At 37.7% G+C, this 25,375-nt stretch overlaps 2 pseudogenes; one reads left to right on the top strand and one right to left on the bottom strand.

The window, feature by feature from the left end:
• The window catches only part of LOC130222303 (zinc finger protein 208-like), a 758,572-nt pseudogene that overhangs the window by 720,650 nt on the left and 12,547 nt on the right, over window positions 1-25,375 (top strand).
• Window positions 1,191-13,130, bottom strand: LOC130222365 (gastrula zinc finger protein XlCGF8.2DB-like; annotated as a pseudogene).

The raw sequence follows: 25,375 nt of genomic DNA on the forward strand, positions 1-25,375 counted from the left end.
GATTAATCTGGAACTCCAAGATGTCAGTTCCCTGCATGCAACGCAATGCAGGACCCTCTCCAGCCGCAGATTAGCTTGCTAGGACTGGCCAGTGGTCTGTGGGTGGTGCTCATGAGAAAGGCTACCAGTCGCCCCCAGCTGTCGGCAGAATTCTGCCCAAAATCTGGACACAAATTGGAGACCCCTGTCTAAAATCATGTCAACTAGGAGGCTATAAATACGGAACACGTGGTCCAAGACAATGGCTGCTGTCTCCCTCGATGAAGGTAATTTGGGGAGGGGAATAAAAGTAAGCTGCCTTTAAGAATCTGCCCACCACAGTGAGGACTACTGTGTTGCCACTGGATAGGGGTAGCCCAGTGACAAGCCAACACAAACTGACCAGTGTTCCAAACCATAGAGAGCCACCAGAACCATTATCTGCATTTCCACTATCTCGCCTAAAGCAAGCGAGCCAGGTCCAGTTGCATTTCCACTGTCGCTTCCAGGGCCTGATCAGGCCAAAGCTGGGATTCCACGGGGCGAAATATAGGCTATAGCCTATTTTATTACTTGCTCTTATGTCCTGAAACACCAAACACTTTCCTTTCCTTGTTTTTAAATAAATTGCTCTTACAGGTCATATTTTCAGATTTTCGCTGTTTGTCAACTAATTTAGCTTCATAGGACATGGACCTTCAGCATGCAGAGGGACAATTTGCTGCTGAGGGTGACTAGGCAGGGAAAGAAACAGCACCTGTAAGTCAGAAACCATGGTGCTTGACAGGAAAAAGGTGGCCATATCCAGTTTGGAGGAGAGTCCTTACCCCAAATGGAGTTCAAGTATCTGCGGGTTTTTTTTCATGAGGAATGGAATGTGACATTTAAAGACGGATCAGTGCAGTGGCAGCAGTAATGCAGTTGATGTGATTGTCTGTTGTGGTGAAGGAGCTAAGAAGAAAGGCAATGTTCTCAATTTACCGCTCAATCTAGGTTCCTACTCACACCTATGGTCATGACTGAAAGGACAAGGTCTCGGATACATCCGGACACATTTTACAAAGTGTTATGGCCCGCTTGTTTGAGTCGCAACATAGAGATGAGCCAACAAAATAGCCTGAATGCAAATTATTTATTATAAAATGTAACTCAATACAACAATCAATCAAAGCAAACAACAAATGTCTAAAACCATGAGGTTAAAGAGCAAATGAGATGGCAGGTCTTGACATGAGAACTCCTGAGTAGCCACAGCATTCTGCAACAACTTTTATATACCCATTGATGAGTAATGCAGGCATCCAATCAGGATTTACCACATACTCCAATCTGGAGTCTTGGGATCATCAGTGTATTAATATTGTAAAACTTAATACCGGTCGCACTGCCTAAATCATAAAATATTCATCAGGTTTGTATTCTACTCAAACAAGTAAATGTAGTAAACTAGAAAAAATCTCTTAGAAAATCATTTGTTTCTCATTCAGGGAGTCAGACAGAGAACATCATCCAAAACAACACTAGCTACATGATGCATCCGCACCTGTAAAATAACTTGCAAAGAGATTTTAAGCCGCAGAGGTGCTGTTTGCCAGATGTTTATGAAACCGTTCTTCACTCAGCCGCCATCATTGTGTTTACAGTAAATGCGAGGAGCGCAACACATTTACAACCCCACCTACTGCAGTGTAGGAGTGTTGGAAAACAGTATACCATCACTCAGCTTTTCAAACATTATTCAGACATGAAACATCCTGTGCACATGAGAAAATGTTTTGCTGCATTCATGTCATGTGTGCAACTTTTTGTCCATGTGTTTCTTAAGTTGCACCGAATGAGCGAAACTCTGTAGACACTGATCAGATCTGTACGGTTTCTCTCCAGTGTGAATCCTCTTCTGTGTTTTCAGATGCGTTAACCGTTTAAACCTCTTGTCACAGTGTGAACACTTGTATGGTCTCTCCAGTGTGAATCGTCTGGTGCAGTTTCAGTTTTGGAGCTGTAAAAAAGTCTTCTCACACTCAAGCACATATACTCTTTCGCACCAGTGTGGGTCTTCATGTGTTTATTAAGGTCTGATGAGTTGCCAAAACTCATCCCACACCGAAGCTGCGGTCACACTAGAGTTTGAGCATGCAAAATTCTGTTGTTTGACGCTGCGAAAAGGGGCTGGATTAAACAAGGTATTAAGACATTTAAAAAAAGTGAGCAATTGGTCCATATTTTAAATTTCTGTCCAGAGAGGTCATGTTTTGATCTTCCATTGGTCTCACACAGTCAAGTGATGCAATTTCCAAGGTCAGAGTTCACCAAGCTTGAACTTTGCAAGGCAGTGAACTGCGAAACTTGATGCACGAACTTGCGTTTCCGGTCTGACGCATTCGCGTGCGTATGAATGGAAGTATATGGAGAGAAAAGTCCAGTGTGACCACGGCTTAAGTGCAAGTGAATGGTTTCTCTCCAGTGTGGATCCTCATGTGTTTATTTAGGGATGATGATTTTCTGAAACTCTTCCCACACTGAGTGCATGTGAATGGTTTCTCTCCAGTGTGTATCATCATGTGTTGATTAAGGTGTGATGATTGGCTGAAACTCTTTTCACACTGAGTGCATGTGAATGGTTTTTCTCCAGTGTGGATCCTCATGTGTTTATTAAGGTGTGATAAGCAGTTAAAACTCTTCCCACACCGAGTGCATGTGAATGGTTTCTCTCCAGTGTGGATCCTCATGTGTTGATGAAGGTGTGATGAGCTGTTAAAACTCTTCCCACACAGAGTGCATGGGAATGGTTTCTCTCCAGTGTGGACCCTCATGTGTTGATTAAGGTGTGATGAGCAGTTAAAACTCTTCCCACACTGAGTGCATGTGAATGGTTTCTCTCCAGTGTGGCTCATCATGTGTAGATTAAGGGATGATAATTGGCTGAAACTCTTCCCACACTGAGTGCATGTGAATGGTTTCTCTCCAGTGTGGATCCTCATGTGTTGATTAAGGTGTGATGAGCAGTTAAAACTCCTCCCACACTGAGTGCAAGTAAATGGTTTCTCTCCAGTGTGGATCCTCATGTGTTGATTAAGGGATGATGATTGGCTGAAACTCCTCCCACACTGAGTGCATGTGAATGGTTTCTCTCCAGTGTGGTTCATCATGTGAATCTTAAGTTTGCTTTTGCTTGCCAAACTCTTTCCACACCGAGTGCAGGTGCAGGTGAAACGATTCTTGTCTCTCCTTTTCAAATACCATCAGTCTGTAAATGAGTTTTTTCCTCAATTTTGACATGATGTCCCTCCTCTTTACTCCCCTCATTCACTTCAATTAGGTCTGAAATAAATAAATAAATAAAACAGTTTTTATTAATTCTTAAATACTCTCATCAAAAGCTGAAAAGTAAAAAGACACTGGAAACGTTGGCTACACACTGTAATTTTGATGCATATTAAATGTAAAATAAATCAGATCATATTTTGTTCGGTCCATTAACGTGTACACATTTAAGCAGATTCAATTCAATTCATTTTTATTTATCTAGTGCTTTGAGAAATGTAAATTGTAACATACAAATTATAGTAAATTGAAACTGTCAGTCCAGTTTTCAGCGTGTTACGCCCTCGAGGCGAAACAAGGACAAAGGAGGGGGAAGCAAGTCACGTTTCAAAAGTTTATTTTAAGCCCACTGTGACCAAACACTAGGTAAAACGCATCGCCAACTCGCACGCCGCAGGTCTCTGTCCAACCCTTAGCATCAGGAAAAAAGTCTGTCCCAAACAGTAGCAAGAAGCTGATAAAAGAGTGCACACTTAGACTCAGCTGTTCCCCATCCACCTGATTATGCCCCGCAATGTTGCAGCGCATCTGTAGAGGGAGCAAAACAGACACACAGACAGACACGGCAGACTAATGACACATCAGGCGTCACACCCTTCCCCATAAACAGGAAACAACGTTTCCATTAAACAATAAACAATTAAATACATAAATTTAAAAAAAGGTGAATACAAACCCATGTTTACAAGGGGGTCCTAGACAGGGCGTCGGCCACTATGTTCTCAGAGCCTTCTAAGTGCCGAATATCCAAATGGAAAGGTTGGAGAAAAAAGCACCAACGCATAAGCCGTTGGTTAGGATTTTTTAAGCGAGTGCAAAAAGGTAAAAGGATTATGATCGCTACAAATTGTTAAAGGTGAACCATCTCCTCCCACATACACCTCAGTGTTAAAGAGCCCAGATTAATGAGAGTGCTTCTTTTTCCAATAATACAATAATTCAGTTGATAACTATTTTCGTGAGAAAAAACAAACAGGACACTCGATGCTCACATCATCCTCTTGAACTAACACTGCACCTGCTCCCTCTTTACTGGCATCAACCATAATCTTAAATGGTTCTCCTAGCCGAGGAGCCACCAAGACTGGTGCTGATGCAAGCAATGCTTTCACTGCATCAAACGCAGATTGACAAGACTCGGACCAAACAAATAAAGCTTTGGACTTAAGCAGATCAGTTAAAGGGTCAACCACTGTGGAAAAATTTCTACAAAAACAGTGGTAAAACCCTACAAGTTCCAGAAAGCACATCAATTCTTTTTTAGTGACGGGCACCGGATATTCATCTGATCTTGGCCTGCAAGAGGCGATCAAGAAGGCTGCGCAAATGACAAAGATGCTGTGGCCAGCTGTCACTCACCACAATGGTATAATCCAAATAAACGGTAACCCCTTCAAGTCCCGCAACTATTTTATTCATTAATCTTTGAAATGTTGCGGGCGCGTTCCTTAGGCCGAAGCTCATCACCCGGTAAGAGAATAGCCCATCAGGTGTTATAAACTATGATAATTCCCGCGCACGCTCCGTTAACAAGACCTGCCAATAGGCCTTAAGTAAATCCAATTTAGTCACGAGTTTTGCAGCACCGATCTGATCAATACAATCCTCCATCCTCAGTAGAGAAAAGGAGTCTGGTTTTGTAACTGAATTTAATTTTCTATAGTCCGTACAAAAACGGAAACTATCGTTGGACTTCCTAACTAAAAGACACTGAGATGACCAGCAAGAGGAAGAGGTTTCAGCCAGTTGATTGTCAAGCAAATACTGGAATTCTGTTCTCAATACATCATGTTTATTCAACGGAACACGATAAAAGCGCTGGCGAATAGGCATGGCTTCTCCCACATCTATAGCATGAGTCAAAACACTCGTCTGTGACTGTACATCGGAGAATAACTGTGGGAATATATATATATATATATATATATATATATATATATATATATATATATATATATATATATATATATATATAAAACTGGTGTGACAGACCTTTAAATGTCTTGGTTTCCTGAGCCCTGACTGTCTCAAAAGTAATGCAAATTGTCAGTTTCACAGCATGGCTGTCTATTGTTTTCTCTTTTCGGTCAACTGGTCAGACGGGACTGGTCTCCAGAACATCATTTTGCACAGTTTTCTGCCTTTGTCTTCGGGTGAAACTTTCAGGTTGCAGAAACCCCTTTTATGTGGTCAGTAGCTAGGCAGGTTTCTAATATGTTGTCATCCACTCTGCAGACCTACATGCAGATGAGATCAGGCCTGAAAAGGCAGTTTACCCTGCCGACAACAACACTTCATTTGCATGCTTTGTTTTAGAATGTATAAAAACCTAGTGCTTGCTGTACAGTTGAGAGTTTTCTTTTGATGACGCCAAAGCCACGCTGAGTTCTTCTTATTAAAGGATTCTGCTTTGAAGACAACCGAAAATTCTCCCTGGTTTTTTGGGCTCTTCTTAGAATTTCACAACAGTTTGGTGCCGTGAGCTAGACTAGAGAAATTCACAACAAAACTCAGATAACAATTGAATTAATTCTTGTTGTTGAGTAGCATCTAGATGTTTAAATTCAAATAACACCTTTTTAAAGTCTCAGAATTCTTCAACCTACAATCATCGATGTTTTAAGTGAAGTTTCATAAACTAATTTCGAGAGGAGCACGTGATATGATTGAGCACGTCTGGCCACTCATTTGTAATCAGTAATAATCCAATCAGAGTGAGTTTACTATAAATGGATCATTTTTTCCCTACTGTTTCTATCTTCGTTTGGAAGAATCCCCCTTTCCACCCCATCTCCTCCTTTTCTAAAGGGGGAGTTCTCGAGACCTATCTGATCTCGGATCTCCTGATATGCTTATCGACCGGGCGGGAGCCCTGGGCTCAAATATCTCCTAGCTCAGGGTTCTCTCCCGGGACAGCAGGCCAAACCTGCTTTATACACCAAGCATATCTAAGTGGGAACTCTTGAAATTCATCTGCCTGCATGTCAGTCACATGATGGAAAACTATCAAGCAACACTACAGGATTTATCTGCACTGGTGTGACACATCTCGATTAAAATATGGCTTTAAAATCTTAACGTGACAAGCTTGTGATTTCTTTTTTCCGTCTGGTGTTAAAATAGTGTAGTTATCATTATTGCCTATGTGCGTCACCTTATATGGCCCAGCGTACTTGGCTTGAAAGGGCGAGCTCAACACCGGGAGGAGCGCAACAACCTGGTTACCCACGCTAAACTGTCTGTGTTCAGTGCGACGGTCAAACAGATGCTTCAGTTTTTCCTGGGAACTATTCAGCTGCTCTTTAGCTAGTTCCCATGTCAACGAAAACCATTGACGAAAACCCAAAACGTGACCAGACAATTTCTCAGGCGGATCTAAATCAGTCCACTGATCGTGCAAAACAGCCAGCGCCCCGAACTTTATGTGCAAAAACGTGTTTATTTGGGCTATGGCCAATACTTTGTTGAGTTACTTCCCTGGCTGACAGCATCAGCCACGGGACGCCTTCCTCCCAATCTCTGTCCATCTCAACGCAATAAGCAAGGATTTTAAGGTGGAATGGAAGCGCTCTAGCACACCTTGACTTTGCGCATGATACACAGTGGAAAAATTTTATTTAATCCCCAGATGACAGAGAACTTCGGCAAACAAGTTTGAGGTAAAATTACTTCCCTGATCAGACTGAATAATTTTAGGTAAGCCAAAAATGTAAATAATCTGAGTGAGAGCTTTTACAATAGACTTGGGTGTTAATAGAACGCAAAGGAAACGCAGACGGATAGCGAGTGACCTGGCACATCACTGTAAGCAGGTATTCACTCCCCGCTTTCGAGCGAGGGAGTGGCCCAACACAGTCAATGATAAGATACTCGAAGGTTGGCATACCGCAGAAATGGGCTGCAGAGGCGCCGGTTTTAATGACTGATTAGGCTTACCAGTCAGCTGGCATGTATGATAGGTTTTAACATAACTGGCAACATCTTTTTTGATACGAGACCAGTAAAAATAACGAAGAATTCTATCGTACGTCTTTTTTATGCCAGCATGACCAGCAAGACTATCATGGGCAATTTTTAAAACTACTGGCTGCCATTTAAGGGGCACCACCACCTGGACAAAAGGATCACCCAGACAAAAACCAGCATGGGGAGACCATTTTCTCAATAAAACCCCATCTCTGATGAAATAATCCTGTGCCTGGTTTCGAATTTCAATATAATCAACTACCTGCTCATACTGAGCTTTTAAATTTACATCGTTTTGCTGTTTTTTTGAGAGCTCTTCCATTAAAAAAAACAGCCAGTGGGTAATCAGTTAATGGGAAAAAAATTTCAATACTTACGGGTTTTACGTCAGACTGCACCCAGATAGCAGATCGAGTCACTGCACAAGCAACAAACACGTCAGGATATTGCAGAGCACTCTCGTCCAGACCAGTCCAAGCCCATGATCCTGTATCTCTGAATTTTTTTTTACTGCTATTTTATTACCACCTTTAAGTGACACAAAACCATCCGAAATAAATGGATTAAAAATATTCTGGCGGTCCAACACGCTTGATGTATTTGCCGGTTTCAGCAGACACAGTCTGAGCATACAGCAGTGTAGTGGCCACAAGCGCAGCGGGTTTCACAAAAACAGTGGATTTAGTCATTGTGCTTTAGCACTTTTTGATTTAAGAACAGGACAACTAGATTTCCAATGCCCTTCTTCCAAGCAATAGTTACAAATCAAATAGTGTCTATTTGATGGACTTTTAGGACGCCTTGCCTGATTCAAATAAACAAAAAAATGTGGACCCTAATCTTCAACGCGCTCAAGACCGAGAATTGAACAAGTGATTGTGAGTGCTCAAGACCAGTGAACAAGTGATTCCCCAAACCTTGTCCGTGCTCCCAAGACAAATGCTTCTAAGCCCCGATCCAGCCAAAAATAACAAACTAAAATAAAAAATAAGATATCTGAAGACACGTTCTTCACCTAACCGGGGACAGTTTGTTTCTGCACAATATAGGCTATGTATATTTCTTTTGACGGATTAGACTATGACGTACTAGAGCTTAATGTAATTTAATCCAGTATTTCACTTGGGCAGGATGGAGACCACAAGTTGCCTGCAAGCCACCACAATACTCCCCCACCCCTAACACAATACAAAACAAACAAACAAACAAAAAAACACTTACCAAGTGAAATCCTAGCTAAAATAAACAAGACGATCGACACAAAAATACACAAGCACGAGCGGCCAATTGTTACACCCTCAAGGCAAAACAAGGAGGAGGAAGCCAAAAGTCACGTTTCAAAAGTTTATTTTAGGCCGACTGTGGCCAAACATAAGGCAAAACGCCTCGCCAACTCGCACGCCGCTGGTCTCCGTCCAACCCTTAGCATCAGGAAAAAGTCTGTCCCAAACAGTAGCAGGACGCTGATAAAAGAGCACACTTTGTTCCCCATCCACCTGATTTTGCCCTGCAATGTTGCAGCGCATCAGAAGAAGGAGCAAAACAGACACACAGACAGACACGGCAGACAAATGACAGCACAGCAGGCGTCACAAGAGTTTCTTACATAATTGATCATAAAAGTCATTTTGGTAAGACACAGATTTTAAAGCTGTAAATGGCCTATTTTTATTTGTATATATTCATAATTACAACTAAATGTTTTTCTAAAATTTGTAAAGAAGACAGGGAACAATTGTTTACTCTGTGCCTGACTGGTAAACGCATAAGAAAAAAAATGTTCTGGGGTAACAGCTGAACAAACAGCTGAATATTTGCCTCACAGACATGAGACATACCTGTACAGCATCTGCATAAAGAATGGAATATGCACCTTTACCCTTGTGTGCTGTTGGGTCATTTTCATCCATTCTGGAGTGATTTTGAGGCTTAATTTGGCCAAAACTTTCTCTGTTTCAGTAAACGGACTGATATTTGGGGACATCTTATTTTGACATATTCTGGGAAAATGCTTTGAAATAAAAATAAATAAATAAACTCAATACACTCTGGGCAAATTTACTCCCTTTTCGTTATATTCATGGCTGTATTTTCTCCATTGGACTATTATAAGAAATTTTTTTTGATTGCAAAGCCATGACGGCAAATAATCATGCATTTATGATTGTTGGTGTTTTCTGTGACGACAGTCAACATTGTTCAACTGGTCTCCACCCATTTTTCCTTTCACTTTCATTTGCGTTATAAGTGCTGAGGGTTTTGGGTTTCTTCATAATTCGTTATTTATTTATTGTTTTAAATATTTGTAACTGGTGGTGAGCACTAGCCGTAGCAAAAAATTTCATTACATTTCCCTGCTGGGAAGAGATTTGTGATTTTTACTATTGATCATCGGTTATAGCGCAAAAAAAGTTTCTGCCTTTTATATGGAGTAAAGCGTGTGTGTGTGTGAGAGAGAGACGCTGGATTTATACCTCCACTGACTGCGTGCACACCTCGCGAAACGGACAAGGCTATTATACTCGCTGCGTTCGCTGTTGTGATATTCTTTAAAACGACAGGGGGCGGTCAAAAGAAACACACTGTAAAGTCAGACGGATAAACAGAAGTTAAAAGTTTTTGGAACTACGTCATACATTCAATGTTTTTAAAGTAATTATTTTTATTGTTTTTATAAATTATTTTATTGATCATAAGGATCAATAAATCAAACTTTGATACATCACTTGCTTTTGTTCATATCTCCGACAGTTCTACCTTTTATAATTTATTAAAATATTAATGACAGCAGAACATGGGTTGCTCTACAAATATATATTTTTGTTATGGCAAGAATAAAAAAAAAAATAAAAAAAAAAGACTTACTAAAAAAGTGCACTTTACTGACGCATTTCTAAAAAAAGTTCCCGGAGAGAGAAAAGAGAGAATGTCTACACTGTTTCTTATCCTTATATTGCAAAAACACACGTTTGTTGTCATTGTGAGCGTACACAGTAAAAACTAGACACTTAACAGATTTGATTGATGTATTGATCTTATTTGTACGATCAAAACAGAAAGTGATTTGAGGAGAAGACGGTCGTCGACCCCTGGGGTTAAACACCTATATGTATGATGCAGTTAATGACGTGACGTAAGAGTCTAATTGTTGTTGTTCTGAAATTATATGTACAGCGATCTACAAACTTTTTGCGAGTGTTGAAGCTGGCCTCTGCTGATGAAACTGCAAACTATCTACAGTAAACTTTCTTTTAATTGAATCTCTGACTCCTGCTCTTCTTCATTTGATAGACTTGTCATTTTTGGGTTAAAACTGTTGGTCCCCCTACAAAGTGTATTTATGCACACACACTATAATCTGCTGTTTTAATACACTGAACTCCAGATAAAAGAGAAACTTTTTTGAACAGGCCTATCTAAAGGGTTAATGCAGCCAACTGATGATCAACAGTAAAAATGGCACATTTTACCTCTTCCCAACAGGGAAAACAACAACAATCTAGAATGCGTGATTATTTGGTGTCACGACTTTGCGGTTAAAAAAAATGTGGTTATAATGGAAGTAAATGGGTCAAAAACAACCAAGAACATAATGAAAGGGTATATGGCTGCACGATTAAGCGTATTATTATCAAGATAATGATATTTGTGGCTCACGGTCAATAATTAAATATTGTCACAATTTTACAGTATAAACACAAAGCCGTTATTTTAATGGGCGGAGTGTACGGATTGTACCGCAACACAAGCATGATGTGATTGCATCTAGATTGCAAGTGTTTTTTGAGAAATGTAATGTTGATCAGGTAGCCTTTGCTTCTGTTCAGTCCAAACTTCAAGGTAACACAACAAACCTCATTAACCACCTTAAAAGCCAATCACAATGTGGCTGTCATCAGTGGGTTAAGGAGCTCAGGAGAATTCTGCTATGCATTTTTTTTATGCATTACTAAACCAGACATTATTTGTTTTATAAGTAAAAAAAATATTCGCGGAGATTCAGCAGTTTTTATTTTTTTCTGACACGTTTGCCTGTCATGTAGACAGAAAGACACTATCCAATTGTTTCAATATAAAAAAGTAATTGTGGCCCTGTTCACGCAGACATTCAGGTTAGTTTTCAGCAATCTGATGCAACTTTTATCAAATACAAGAAAAAAAATGCTATTAAAAGTTTCAGATCAATTAACTCAATTTATAAAAAGACTAGCCTATTTTATGCATGAAATAATGAAATAGATAACTAATTACATTTATTTCTGATTAGACCATGCTCTTTATTCAGTTTTATATGTATATACATGCTTTTTTAAATAACATGAATAAAAACACATTAAAGACTAAACACATAAAATAAAACATTCACAAAGGTGTATCTTATGGAAAAACACCAAGTGACGGGCGCTGCTTTCGGTTTAAAAAGAATCAAGCAGATTAAAAAAAAAATCTATGTTGCAGAAGAGAAATGACAAAAATTTTGCAAAAGAAAAAGATTAAACATATCGGGACTGTTGAAAGAGCATTCTACTTTATATATTCTTTCAACTCAATACAACAGCTAAGATTATGAATGACGGAGTGTAAAGCCGTCTCTCCAGCGTGCTTTAGCAGCGCGTCCCACTGTTTATGAATGAGGAGGCGGAGAGAATATGCAGTTTAGTTTCACCTCAAGATTTTTAAATAAAAACTAACACCGAACTGCTCATCACACTCAAGAAGTTACACTAAGTTAAATGCAAAACTGTTGTTAGTTGCACCCATGGGCAGCACAATGAACCGAACACGCCATTCTTTTAATTCAATATTCGTGAAGTATGTGACCCAACCGCAGATGCTTTGTCATGTTGGTCGTGACACTGTTTTACAACTTATTATGTTGTCAATAATTACACTTAGCCTTGCCATCGTTCTTCACCACACGTAGCCACGCTTTTGAGCACATCTTGCGATCAATCTCTAACTAAATGTTTAGATTATTAATAAAGGTGCTCTCAAGCTGCAAAGTTCCTGGCAGAGTAGCAGGTGAAAAAATGTGTGAGAACTAGTAACAACTACTAGAAACACGTTTTAATCCATAAAGAAGAAAAATCAAGAAATTGTGATCAACGTGACATATGCAAGCTTAAAGTACTAAGCCAGGGGTCTCCAAACTCTGTCCTGGTGTCCTACAAAGATTAGTTACAACCCCAATCAGACACACCTGGGCTAGCTAATCAAGCACTTACTAGGCTTTCTAGAAACATTCATGCAGCTGTGTTGAGGCAGGTTGGAGCTAAAAGCTGCAGGACACCGGCCTTCCAGGACCGAGTTGGGACACCCCTGTACTAATCCAACACGATCAACGTAATAGCAGATAGACTTCTACAAGAATACCGTATATCGTCAGCTCAGTTAAACTTGTTTTAATTTATTTAATTTATTTTATATAGCCCCAGTGCTCAAGGACGCTTTACAAAAAGTAGTAGAACATGAAAAGCAACAAACTTAAGGTAGAGAAAATGGGAGACTAATAATACATAAAAGAATGACAAAAGACATGAGAGCAAGTGACAAAAGAAACTCATTCCTGTCTTTCAATGAGTGCTTATGTGCATTTAGGAGAACTAGGCAGCACACTCAGGGCTGCAAGATGGATTTAATTTAGTATTCTTATTATTAAAATATATCTGAATGAGGATCAAATGACTGAGTTGGTCTTTGAGAATGAAAATCAACCTGTTTGTTCCTGCAGATCTGCATGTTTGACTGTGAATGTTTCTTCAATCTTCACATCTTCACTCTCCTCTTTAATAAACGCCATCTTTATAACAGTGTGGAGATCAGTCGCTTCAGCAGGAGTTTTTCTCTGTGTTTGGACACTTTATCCTGTTTAAAATGAACAAAACAATGAAAATTTTCTGTTTAAATAAATGAAACAATGAGCAAAAACAAAATAACTTCTCTTCAACAGTTTCTTTATATGAGAGTAATTAACAAAAAGATGAAAGAAACAAGAAATCAGAAAAAAATCATTGAGGTAAAGTTGGTTTTATATTCGCACATTTGTTCAGTGACAACTTGTGACATGGTCCTTGTATTGTTTACCATGCTACGTTGAGTCTGAAATCTCATCTAAGTAGGTCTTGAAAACAACATTACTATTTTATTGACTGTGAACAATGTTGTATTTTGATAAGATGATTTCCCTGTTTAGAATTAGCAAATAATTATTAAAAAAGTTATATTAAGTTAGTTTAGGAGAAAGTCTGAATGTGCGAATATAAAACCAACTTTACCTCAATAAAGAAATCAGGTCTGAGCTAGAAACAATAGCCACAAATGAGCAGATTAAAACTAGTACTCTATTTCTTATATATAGTGATGTATACCAGGGGCGTTGCGAGGGGGGGGCTTTGGGGGCTTAAGCCCCTGATGTATTGTCAAAAGCCCCTTATCTTTTTGAAAATGTTGCATTTAAAAAAATTGTTGTATATAATATTTATTTTGTTATCTAAGTACTTAAAATAATCACATACATCACGCAAATTCCGCTCAATGCCAACGGAGCGTTTGTGTTGGGTAATTAGTCAGCTGTTCAGCAGTACCGGTTTCTACCAGCAGGTGGGAGTGGCACTGTTGGCAAACGGCAAGTGTTAAAAAAAAAATCCCGCCACTGCAACATCCATTGATTCAGTCATCATTCATTATTATGAGGAGCTGAAGCTGATGAGGTAATATTACAACTTTTTAGCGAAACTGAATAGTTCTAACTACTGATAAAGCTTAGTAATTGTTTTTGCTGTAAAAAATGTGTGTAGTTTTGTTGAAAGAAAATAACTGTTATCATTAAAATGTGCGTCATAAATGTAAATACATGCAAGTTAGTCAGAAAAACGTAAATTGTAGCTTTCTAGATATGATATAAATATCTAGACATTTTTATCTAGATGATATAGCCAGTAATAACTCACATTCTGTAGTTAAATCACAGTGAGTTCATGCATCAAGCTTATTATTTTTATAGCTAACGTTACTGTAATATGCTATGCCAGTTAGCATCAGATTATAAATCCACTTTATTCCTATGAAAATACCTAATATGGCTGGAAGAACACATATAAACCATTTATTGTCGCAATAGTGTAAATGATCTGTTAAAGCCATTTTATGTTTATTCAGATCTTATTTTCATGCATTCAACTACAGCAATAGCTGGATGCCTACATCCATATCAGGGATTTCTTACTACTTTTGTGAGGCATATATGGAATTTCTGCTCAAGCATGAAAGAAAAACAGGCATTACATGCATTTAAAATGCCACAATGCCCACATCATCCTATTTTGAGAAAGACTGGAAAAAAACTCCCTCCAAAGAAGTTTGAAGTAAAGATATTTCTAGCATATAGATCTTTATTTTAATATTTTTTTTTTACTATTTTTGATGCAATTTTTATTATATTAAAATAGCCATTGATTATCAGTATTTTGCAAGGTATTGAATTTAGAAATTCCAGTATCTTGACAACACTACACCTCAGTTAATCACTCTGTCCAAATTTACATGTTTGGAGCTTTGTATCACATTGGATAACAACTCACTATAAAATAAATCATATTTTCAGATTTGATGACATGCAGAAAATTACAACATTTTTCAAAAAACAAACACTGCAAATCAGGATTAAACAGGTGGCTCAAGAGGTACAGTATGATATGACTCATGACAGACTAGTAAATGAGAAGTGGGTTAATTTATCAATGTTGTTTTTCTTTTCTTTTTTGGTGTTACAAGTCACAGAGCTTCACAATTAATCGTTAAAGCATTGTCAACTCAAAAACCTTTTATTTATTATTAAATTCTTTATAATCATATTATTAGGATTAGAGTACCTTATGAAAGTGATCCTCTAAATGTGACTGGAATGCTACTATTAAAAGTTACTACTGAAAAATAAATTGTTTAATAAATGGGTTGAAATATATGAAGGACAAAGAACATGTATATAGTTCATACAGAGTGATAAAAGGTCAATAAATGCACTGTTCAATAAACGCATTGTTATTCATTCATTCATCATTTATAAAGTAATGTAACTGTCTTGCAACTAATTCATTTGGTTGACTTCTTTGGGGCTAAGCCCCTTATCCCTTTCAACCCTAGCAACGCCCCTGATGTATACATAGAATGAACTGACATTATGCTACTTAATAAATTAAACCTTCATTAAAACATTTATTATACACATTTCTGTTACTTTATTCAAACAAAAGTCCTCATTACTGTGAGTAAAATAGTACTACGTTGTATAAAGGGTATATAATATTGTCAACAACAGGTACATATTTTGCACCAGAGGGAAAACCTGAAACTTTAATCAATCGCTTTATATCTGTAAAAGCTTTAAAACAAACCTTTCTCCACTTGAATCACATCGCAGTAGTAGCGCAGCCGTATGACGTCACACGCCACGCCAAAATAAAAGTCTTTTTTTGTTTAGCTTTTTTGCCACTTGCAGTTATGTTGATACATTTCTCCCTCGTTTCCCACTTTACACAACATATCTGCTATCTCTCACACAGACACAGATATTCAGTATTTATAGTTAATCAAAACTTTTAATCTAAACATTTTAAGACAATTTTGAAAAACGTTTTTAGGGTCATAATCACTATAAAGTGCCTTTGAGACACCAAAATAAAATAAAAAATAAATAAATAAATAAAAAAGTTAGAGATTTTCGATTTAACCACATAGTTGTTGTATTAATTAGACATCATGCTGTAAGAAATGAATATTGGTCAAGCTCCTGCACTTTTTACAAATAATCTGCAAGAAGAAAATCAGGAAACAAACCTTAAAATTGTGTCAATCCTGTCATGAACAAAATCAAAGTAGTATAAGTATTTTGTCATTGCAGTGTGATTATAACATGTATATTTTCAGAAAGGTAATGTGTCCCTTTACAAACCCAACTTTATGAAAAAAAGTCTATTTATAATAATGAAATAATGGACAAAACATTTATTTTCCAATGAAATATGCAATCGTTGCATATTCTTTTCTTAATAAAACCCAAGATCTAAAATATTTTGTCAAACTTTTAAACAGTATTAACTGGCCCTTATTGGTTAATTAAGCAATCACACAAGATGTTTTTCTGAGGTTATAAATAATTTGTTCATTTTCATAAAAGTTGAAAATGACTTTGGAAAACAATACGACAGGGTGGACATTAGCATGACAGTGTGGACAAAGGCTTTATTTAGTGAACTAAATATGGAGGAACATTTGAAAAACAACAGGTACAACAAGAAACATTAATGGGTTCATATAAAAGGGTTATAAAGTTTTCAGGAATTCAACTTCTGTTTTCACTAATACTGCAAATCACTGAGCCACCATGCCGCCTCTTCTGTTATCAGTTAGGTTTTATCAATATGCAAATTAATAGTAAAATAAACAATTATTGTCCTTCAAATTAAACTAAATTTGCTAATGAATGTAAATCTTTATATTGTACACTGTATTGGAGGAGTGAAGCAATTGTTGGAGACAACTCAAGTTAAACACCTTAATAATACTGTTTTTTTTTTTTTTTTTTTTTTTTTTTTCAGAAGAAGGTAAATAATTAGATTACAGATGTTCACATAAATGTACAAATACTTAGGGCTGTAGTTTTATTTCAAACAGTCAATGAGCTACATTATATGCACGTTAACAGGATATTCTTTATATAGACTGAGACAGATATTGGCAAAAGGTTTGTATAGTCCACTCATATATTGCATCAACTAGTGTAGTATGTGTGTATAAGTTTTGTAACATAAAAAACATGAACTAATTAACAATAAAACAATAAATTAATAAGTAATACATACAATTAATACAATAATGACAATAAAGTGTCAATAATAATGCAAATGTCCACCCTGTCAATTTGTGACAGTGTGGACAATGACAAGGAGGACATTTTTGGCTAATTTATTCAACACAGGATGTATCTGAAGCTGATAAAGTGTTTCCCTGTTTAAGCTCTTTAAGATCTATACTTTAAATTAGATTTTTTTTATAATAATTAATATTTTACCTATGAAAGGGTGGATGTGTTAAGCTTGACAACATTCAGTTTCAAACACAATATGAGGAAAAACTGGAAACATTAGTGTAGATATTTACTGTGTGCACAGCAGATGTTTAAACCTCCTCTGAAGAAAAGCAAACTGGCTATGGGGAGGCTAATAAGTACATCAGAATACATCTTAAAGGGGCATTTACCACATCATGACAGGGTGGACAGCAATTTCAAGGACACGTGCAAACTGATTAATGATATTATTTAAACAGAATAAAAGTTATTAAAATGACTTTTTTTAACCAAATACCTTGTTAAAGACAATAAAAATATTTAAAAATCTTTTTTAATTTGATCTTATTTACCTACTTTTTAGATGTAAAAAGAAAGAATTTGGCAAAAATTGACAAAAACATATTTCAAAACATATAATTTTACCTGCATGTGTGTAAAGGTTTAACCAATTATATTAAAACATCAGAGTTTCATTATTGTGCATTATGTCCATATAGGACTGATTCAATCTTGTGGGACATCAAAGGCATTTTATAGTGATAATGACACAGTTAGTGAAACTAAAACATGTAGTAGTAATGGGTACTTTTTACTTAAAGGACACCTATTTTTACCCCTTTTTCAAGATTTAAGAAAACTCTTTGTGTCTCCAGAATGTGTCTGTACACATGTTTCAGCTCAAAATACCCATCAGATTATTTGTTATACATTTTAGAATGTTGGGATTTTCTGCTTTAAACAGTCTTAGTGGATTAAAAAAGTTTTTCAAAATTGTCTTGAAATGTTTAGAGTAAATGTTTTGATCAACTCCAAATACTAAATATATGTGTTTTTGTGTGTGTGAGAAAGTGGGAAAACGATGGAGAAATGTATCAATAAGTCATGACTGCAACAGTAAGTAATAAAAAGCTAAACCAAAAAAGACTTTTATTTTGGCGTGGCGTGTGACGTCATAAGGTTGCGCCACTACTGCGCTGTGAATCAACTGGAGAAAGGTTTGTTTTAAAACTTTTACACAGATATTAACCGATTGATTAAAGTTAAAGGTTTTCATCCGATGCTAAATTATGTAGCAGCTGTTGACAATATTATTTTAATCCTTTATACAACGTAGTACTATATTACTCAGAGTAATGAGGGCTATTGTTTGAACAACAGAAATGTGTGTAATAAGTGTTTTAATAAAGTTTCAATTGATTAAATAGCATAATGTCAGTCCGTTCTAAGTATACATCACTAAGAAGAGTAACGTTACTAGTTTTAATCAGCTCATTTGTGGCTATTGTTTCTTGCTCGGACTTACCTGATTTCTTTTTGTTAATTACTCTCATATAAAGAAACTGTTGAAGCAAGTGCTGAAGAGAAGTTATTTTGTTTCTGTTCATGGTTTATTCATTTTAAACAGGATAAAGTGTCCAAACGCAGAGAAAAACTCCCGCTGAAGGGACTGATCTCCACACTTTTATAAAGATGGCGTTTATTAAAGAGGAGAGTGAAGATGTGAAGATCGAAGAAACATTCAGAGTCAAACAGGAAGATCTGCAGGAACAAACAGGTTAGTTTTCATTCTCAAAGACCAACTCAGTCATTTGATCCTCATTCAGATATATTTTAATAATAAGAATACTGAATTAAATTCATCTTGCAGCCCTGAGTGTGCTGCCTAGTTCTCCTAAATGCACATAAGCACTCATTGAAAGACAGGAATGAGTTTCTTTTGTCACTTGCTCTCATGTCTTTTGTCATTCTTTTATGTATTATTAGTCTCCCATTTCCCATCTCCTTCTTAAGGTTATTGCTTTCTTGTTCTCCTACTGTTTGTAAAGCGTCCTTGAGCACTGACGCTATATAAAATAAATAAAAACAATAAATTAAAAAAGTTGAACTGAGCTGACGATATTTGACCTACAGTATTCTCATAGAAGATATCTGCTATTACAGTGATAGTGTTGGCTTAGTACTCTCCATTTGCATATGTCACGTTGATCACAATTCCCCTTTTTTCATCAATTTCTTTATGGGTCTAAACTTGTTTCTAGTAGTTGTTACTAGTTCTCACAGATAGTATCTGAGTTAGAATTACATCATTATAATAACTAATTACCAGGGATATTGTGTTTAAACAGGGTTTTCCGTGAGTCAAAAAAATGTCGTAAAATTTTAGGCCTTAAAAAGTCTTAAATTTACTGAAATATTGTGTTGTAGGTCTTAAATCTTATTTTAAACAAGTCTTCATTTTCCTTTGTTCATGTTTTGCTTCCCAATCTGGCCAAAACCCATACAATCACCAACAATCCATCTCAATAAATCTTTCAACTTTTCATTCAAAAAGGTCATTTGAACTCTATTTATCATAATGGTTTAATTATTTTCCTTACAATAACATTTGTTTAAACGTGCTCTATGTATTTACTGCTGAGGACATCGATCTGGACAGATTGTTGTGCATAGATTTAGTTTATTATAGTTTTTAAATCTTTTTAAAATTTGTTCATTTGTTTTTTTATTTTAAAGAAAGTTTATTTTGGAAAAAAAAGTGTGTGGATACAAGTAGAGCTGTCTTGTTTTTACACTTCTTTTGCTAAGAAATATCTAAAATATTTTAATATATTATTATTCATTTATTATTGTATTATTAAATGTATTAAATAATAATTTTTTTGATAGGACAAATAAAAATCTTTTTTTCATCTGGGCCATTTGAAAAATTCCTTAGTCTAAAATTTCATTCCTAATGGTCTTAAAAAATGTTTTAAAAAGTCTTAAATTTAACTTGGTGAAACCTGCAGAAATCCTAGTTTAAAGTATGTCAAAAAGCGTGGATGTCCCCAGTATTAAAAATACTGAATGAAATGGACACTAAAATAATTGATTATTATAAAACATTGTACAGTATTCTAAACTATATGATGTTGTTTTGGGACGATGTGAGACAAAACAAACAAGTTATAGTGGAACAATAACGTTTAGCATTGCACTGACTACAACTGGCCAACAAACTAGTCTAAAAATGACTTTTGCTGCTTAAGAAATGGATTACAGCATGCTGATGATATGCAAACATTTGAGTGTAAAGTTAGTCAGTATTGACCATATTCTTCACGTACCAGCAGGCGGCGCCATTGGAATTTTTTTGCTTGAGACTTTTTTAAAGGATGAATTTTTAGATCCTAAAAACAGTGTTATGCTGCTTAGGCATGGGACGATAACAGTTTACAAGGTATCCCGCGGTTTGAAAAAAAGTCGAGGTTTTAAAACCACCAATATTTTCTGCTGTACCGTCCCTACGGTATATGTACGTTTTTTGTTTTTTTTTTACATTTTGTTTTAAGTTTTTCAGGACAGCAGTTTCTCCAGCAAAAATGATATCCAAAGATGCCGTTTTAAATTGTAAAGAAATCTGTGTTTTTGAAACTAATGAAGACAGCAGAAGTCAAGGATTCATTTGAGCTAATTAGCCTGACATGTTTACTACTCCAAAATATTGTAAAAGTTTCTCAAAAGAAAATATATTGTGTTCGAAGGCAAAAAGTGTTTGTTTTACCCAGACATTTAAAAAAATATATTTTAGAACAGTAATCACAGTACTGTGAAACCGTAATATTTTTATTCAAGGTTATCACACCATCAGAATCTTATACTGGCCCATGCCTAATGCTGCTTGATGTTGCAAAGTCATATCTGCAGGTCTTATTCTCTAAACTCTGAGTTTCTGTCAGTCTCCAGATTTTTTTTAAAGATGAAGCGATATTTCTCACTTAGCCTTGCGTTTCCAGCCACCTATTTTTATATGTATTTTGGATAGGCCAAGAGCATTAAATATCAGTTGATGGAAACGTCATGATGCACAAAACTTTTGAAATATAGGTATAAAAAACATGCTCATAACTGAGTAGGATACATTTTTATTTGATAAGAAAAGATAAACTTGCATAAACTACGCAAGCACTTTTACTGAACAAATTCCAGTATGTGCATTTAAAAAGGGGTCCCACTTGATATTAAGTGCCTCTTATACCTGTGAACTTACATGGTAACTAAATGTAACTAGTATGTAACTACAATGGTACATAGTATTTACTTGTGTAATACTGGTGTAACTACACACATGTAACAACACACTGAATAGTATGTGTAAGTTCAAATGTGTAACAGGACATTGCAGAAGAGCGATGTACATTGCAACAGGACATTGTTAATTGAATTTGTGTTATTTCTCAGCACTACTGGTATTTGGACATTGCGTTTTGCTGGTAGAGAACGCAAACTGCTGGCCACAAGTAATCCACCAGGCAAAGATGACGATACTGATGGTTCAATTGTTACACAAGTCTCTGAGAGTGGCCCTATAATTTTGAAACATGCATTAAAAACTACAGTGCTTCCGGCTGCTATAACTTCAGGCATGTCTCCTTTTATTTCCCATTGGCCCAAGACAGAAACTCTTTGAAATTGGTAACACAATCTTTGGTAAACTACCCCTTTAATGTGAATTACTAATGTGATTCTTCAATTTACCTTAAAACATGAGGCATTTGTATATTTCTATATAAACAATATATAAATTCTTTTTTGGCAGAAGTTTGCTGTTGTTAAACAGTTGCACAATGGCTTAGGTTTTATATATTACATATACTTTTACATATTACATATATTTTATATATTATATTAATTTGTGACCATTTTACACTTTATATTGCGTGGACAGTTCTCCAGGATTTACCCTGTAATTACACTTGTATCACAAGGTGAAACCTTCTAATGCAGTGTTAATTCTGCTATTCTCATTCTAATACAGTGTTCAGAAGTACATGGTATGCAAACAGGTGTGGAAGTGGGAAAATACCTGCAAATACACATTGTTTGTTAAACAATGCACGTATGTGTACAATTTCATTGTTGTTACCAATGTCCTGTTATACATTTGAACTTAAACATATTATTGTGTGTAGTTACACCAGTATTACACAAGTAAATACTATGTACCAGTATGTACATACACTGTAGTTACATACTACTTACACATCTAGTTACCATGTAAGTCACAGGTATAAGCGACACTTAATATAAAGTGGGACCCACTGTAAAACATCTGTTGTTTTGGTTATTCTAAAACACCTTTACTAATTCAGTATTAATGATATTATATTATTAAGGACCTCCGGAGCGTTTGGAGCATGTCAAGAGCATCTGTTCTCTGCTTCTCATAGCTTCAAACTCATTATTAAATAAAGAAAAGATTCATGTTGTCACGTGTAAATAAGGGTACAGAAAAGGATCCAATATGCAAGTGAAAGTTTAATAGACACTGTCAAATTAAGCCAACAGGGCTACAAATGGAGGGCGAGGACACTGGGATACTGGGGCAGGAACAGATAGGCGAAATGAAGTCCAGCAGTCACTCCTCTTAGTCCTGAGCACATACAGACTCACATAAGCAAACACAACGAACTGACAAGGAAACATAGAAACGTAGCCCAGATATAGACACAATAATGAACCTCAGCTGGTGATCAAATCAAACAGCTGAGTGCCGTCATAACACGTGACCAAACAAATACACGTGGACAACCAAACAACACAAACCCACGTGACAAAACAGATACTCCGGAAAGTGCACAAACCTGCAACCATGACAGTACCCCTCCTCTTAAGAGCACCTCCTGGTGCTCCCAGAAGAGCTTACTTGGCGATTGAAATCATCGATAAGAGAGTGATCCAATATGTCCTTAGCAGGAACCAAACTTCTCTCCTCTGGACCGTAACCTTCCCAGTCCACCAAGTACTGAAATCCTCGCCCCCTCCGTCTTGAATCCAGAATGCGCTTAACTGAATAAACGGTCTCCCCATCTACGAGACGCGGCGGGGGAGGGACCGGCGTGGGCGGGTTAATGGCCGTATGAAAAACGGGCTTTAATTTGGAAACATGAAACATGGGATGTATTCTCCTGTACGCTGGAGGAAGTTTGAGGCGGACTGCCACCGGACTAATGATCTTGATGACAGTGAATGGGCCAATAAATTTAGGTGCAAGTTTATTACATACGGAACGCAATGGAATATTCTTGGTTGAAAGCCACACTTTTTGACCGACGACGTAAACAGGAGGCTTAGACCGGTGGCGATCGGCTTTAGCCTTAGTGCGCGCACCCACTTGGAGGAGGGTCTGTCTGGCTCTGTTCCAAGTGCGTCGGCACCTCTGGACAAAGGCGTGAGCAGAGGGAACCGCGACTTCGGATTCCAGACTGGGAAAAACTGGTGGCTGGTAACCTAAACTACACTGAAACGGAGAAAGGCCCGTGGCTGACACTGGTAATGAGTTGTGTGTGTACTCCACCCATGGGAGCTGCTGACTCCAAAAGGTGGGATTCTGGGAAACCAAACAACGTAACATACGCTTGAGATCTTGGTTGGCCCTTTCAGTCTGTCCGTTACTCTGAGGATGGAAACCAGAAGAAAGACTTACAGTCGCCCCCAATAAACGACAAAATTCTCTCCAAAACTTAGAGACAAACTGAGGCCCCCTGTCAGAAACCACGTCCGTCGGGAGGCCATGAATGTGAAAGACGTGATTAATGACCGCATCCGCTGTCTCTCTGGCTGAGGGTAATTTGGGCAGAGGGATAAATTGAGTAGCCTTTGAGAACCGGTCCACAACGGTCAAAACAAAATCTAGCGAAAAGTGCGACCAGGGTCTCGAAGGCACTGACAGAGGATAAAGGAGTCCAGCGGGAGGTCGATTAGAAGTCTTAGAAACAGCACAAACAGAACAGGCCAAAACAAACACACGTATGTCTGGTGCCATAGCTGGCCACCAGAATCGCTGTTTAACTAAAAATATAGTACGACTCACCCCAGGATGACAAGCCACTTTAGAGGAATGTCCCCATTGAATGACGTCAGACCGAATCTCCTCCGGCACAAACAAGCGGCTGGGTGGGCATCCGGCCGGGGGCGTTACCCCATCCAGGGCTGTGCGAACCCTGCTCTCGATCTCCCATGTCACCGCAGAAATACAAATCCTCTGAGGAACGATGGGCTCAAGAGACGTATTGCGCTCGGAAAAATCAAAAAGACGGGATAAAGTATCGGGTTTGATGTTCTTAGAACCCGGTCGATAAGAGATGGTAAAGTCGAATCGTCTGAAAAATAATGCCCACCGAGCCTGCCTGGAGCTAAGTCGTTTGGCAGACTTGATGTATTCAAGGTTCTTATGGTCGGTCCAAACGATAAAGGGAACCCCCGAACCCTCCAACTAACGACGCCACTCCTCCAAAGTGAGTTTGACAGCCAACAACTCCCTATTACCAATGTCGTAATTACGTTCTGCGGGAGATAATCGGTGTGAAAAAAATGTGCAAGGATGAATTCTGTCGTCCGAGGATGCACGCTGGGACAGGATAGCGCCCACCCCCACCTCTGACGCGTCAACCTCCACCACAAACTTCCGGAAGGGATCAGGAGTCACCAGAATGGGGGCTGAAACAAAGCGACCCTTTAATTTTGTGAATGCAGCCTGTGCTGCACTCGACCACCTGAAGGAAGTTTTGAAGGAGGTTAAGGACATCAAAGGGGCGGCGAGCTGGCTGAAATTGCGAATAAAACGCCGGTAAAAATTGGCGAAGCCCAGAAATCTCTGCAGGGCCTTACGAGACTCCGGAATTGGCCAATTCACCACAGCCTGAATCTTCTCTGGATCCATGCGCACCCCCTTGACCGACACAATGTGTCCTAGAAAAGGAACAGACTGTGCATGGAACAAGCATTTCTCCGCCTTGACAAAAAACCCATTCTCTAGCAGCCTCTGAAGCACTCCCCTGACGTGCTGCACATGTTCCTGGAGAGAACGGGAAAAAATCAGAATGTTATCCAGGTAGACATAAATAAACTGATCTATCACGTCTCGCAACACATCATTAACGAGTGCTTGGAAAACTGCGGGGGCGTTGGAAAGCCCAAAAGGGAGAACACAATATTCAAAATGACCTCTGGGGGTATTAAATGCAGTTTTCCATTCAATTCGACCCTGCTTAATGC

Source organism: Danio aesculapii, chromosome 4 (assembly GCF_903798145.1).
Source record: "Danio aesculapii chromosome 4, fDanAes4.1, whole genome shotgun sequence".
Classification (NCBI taxonomy): domain Eukaryota; kingdom Metazoa; phylum Chordata; class Actinopteri; order Cypriniformes; family Danionidae; genus Danio; species Danio aesculapii.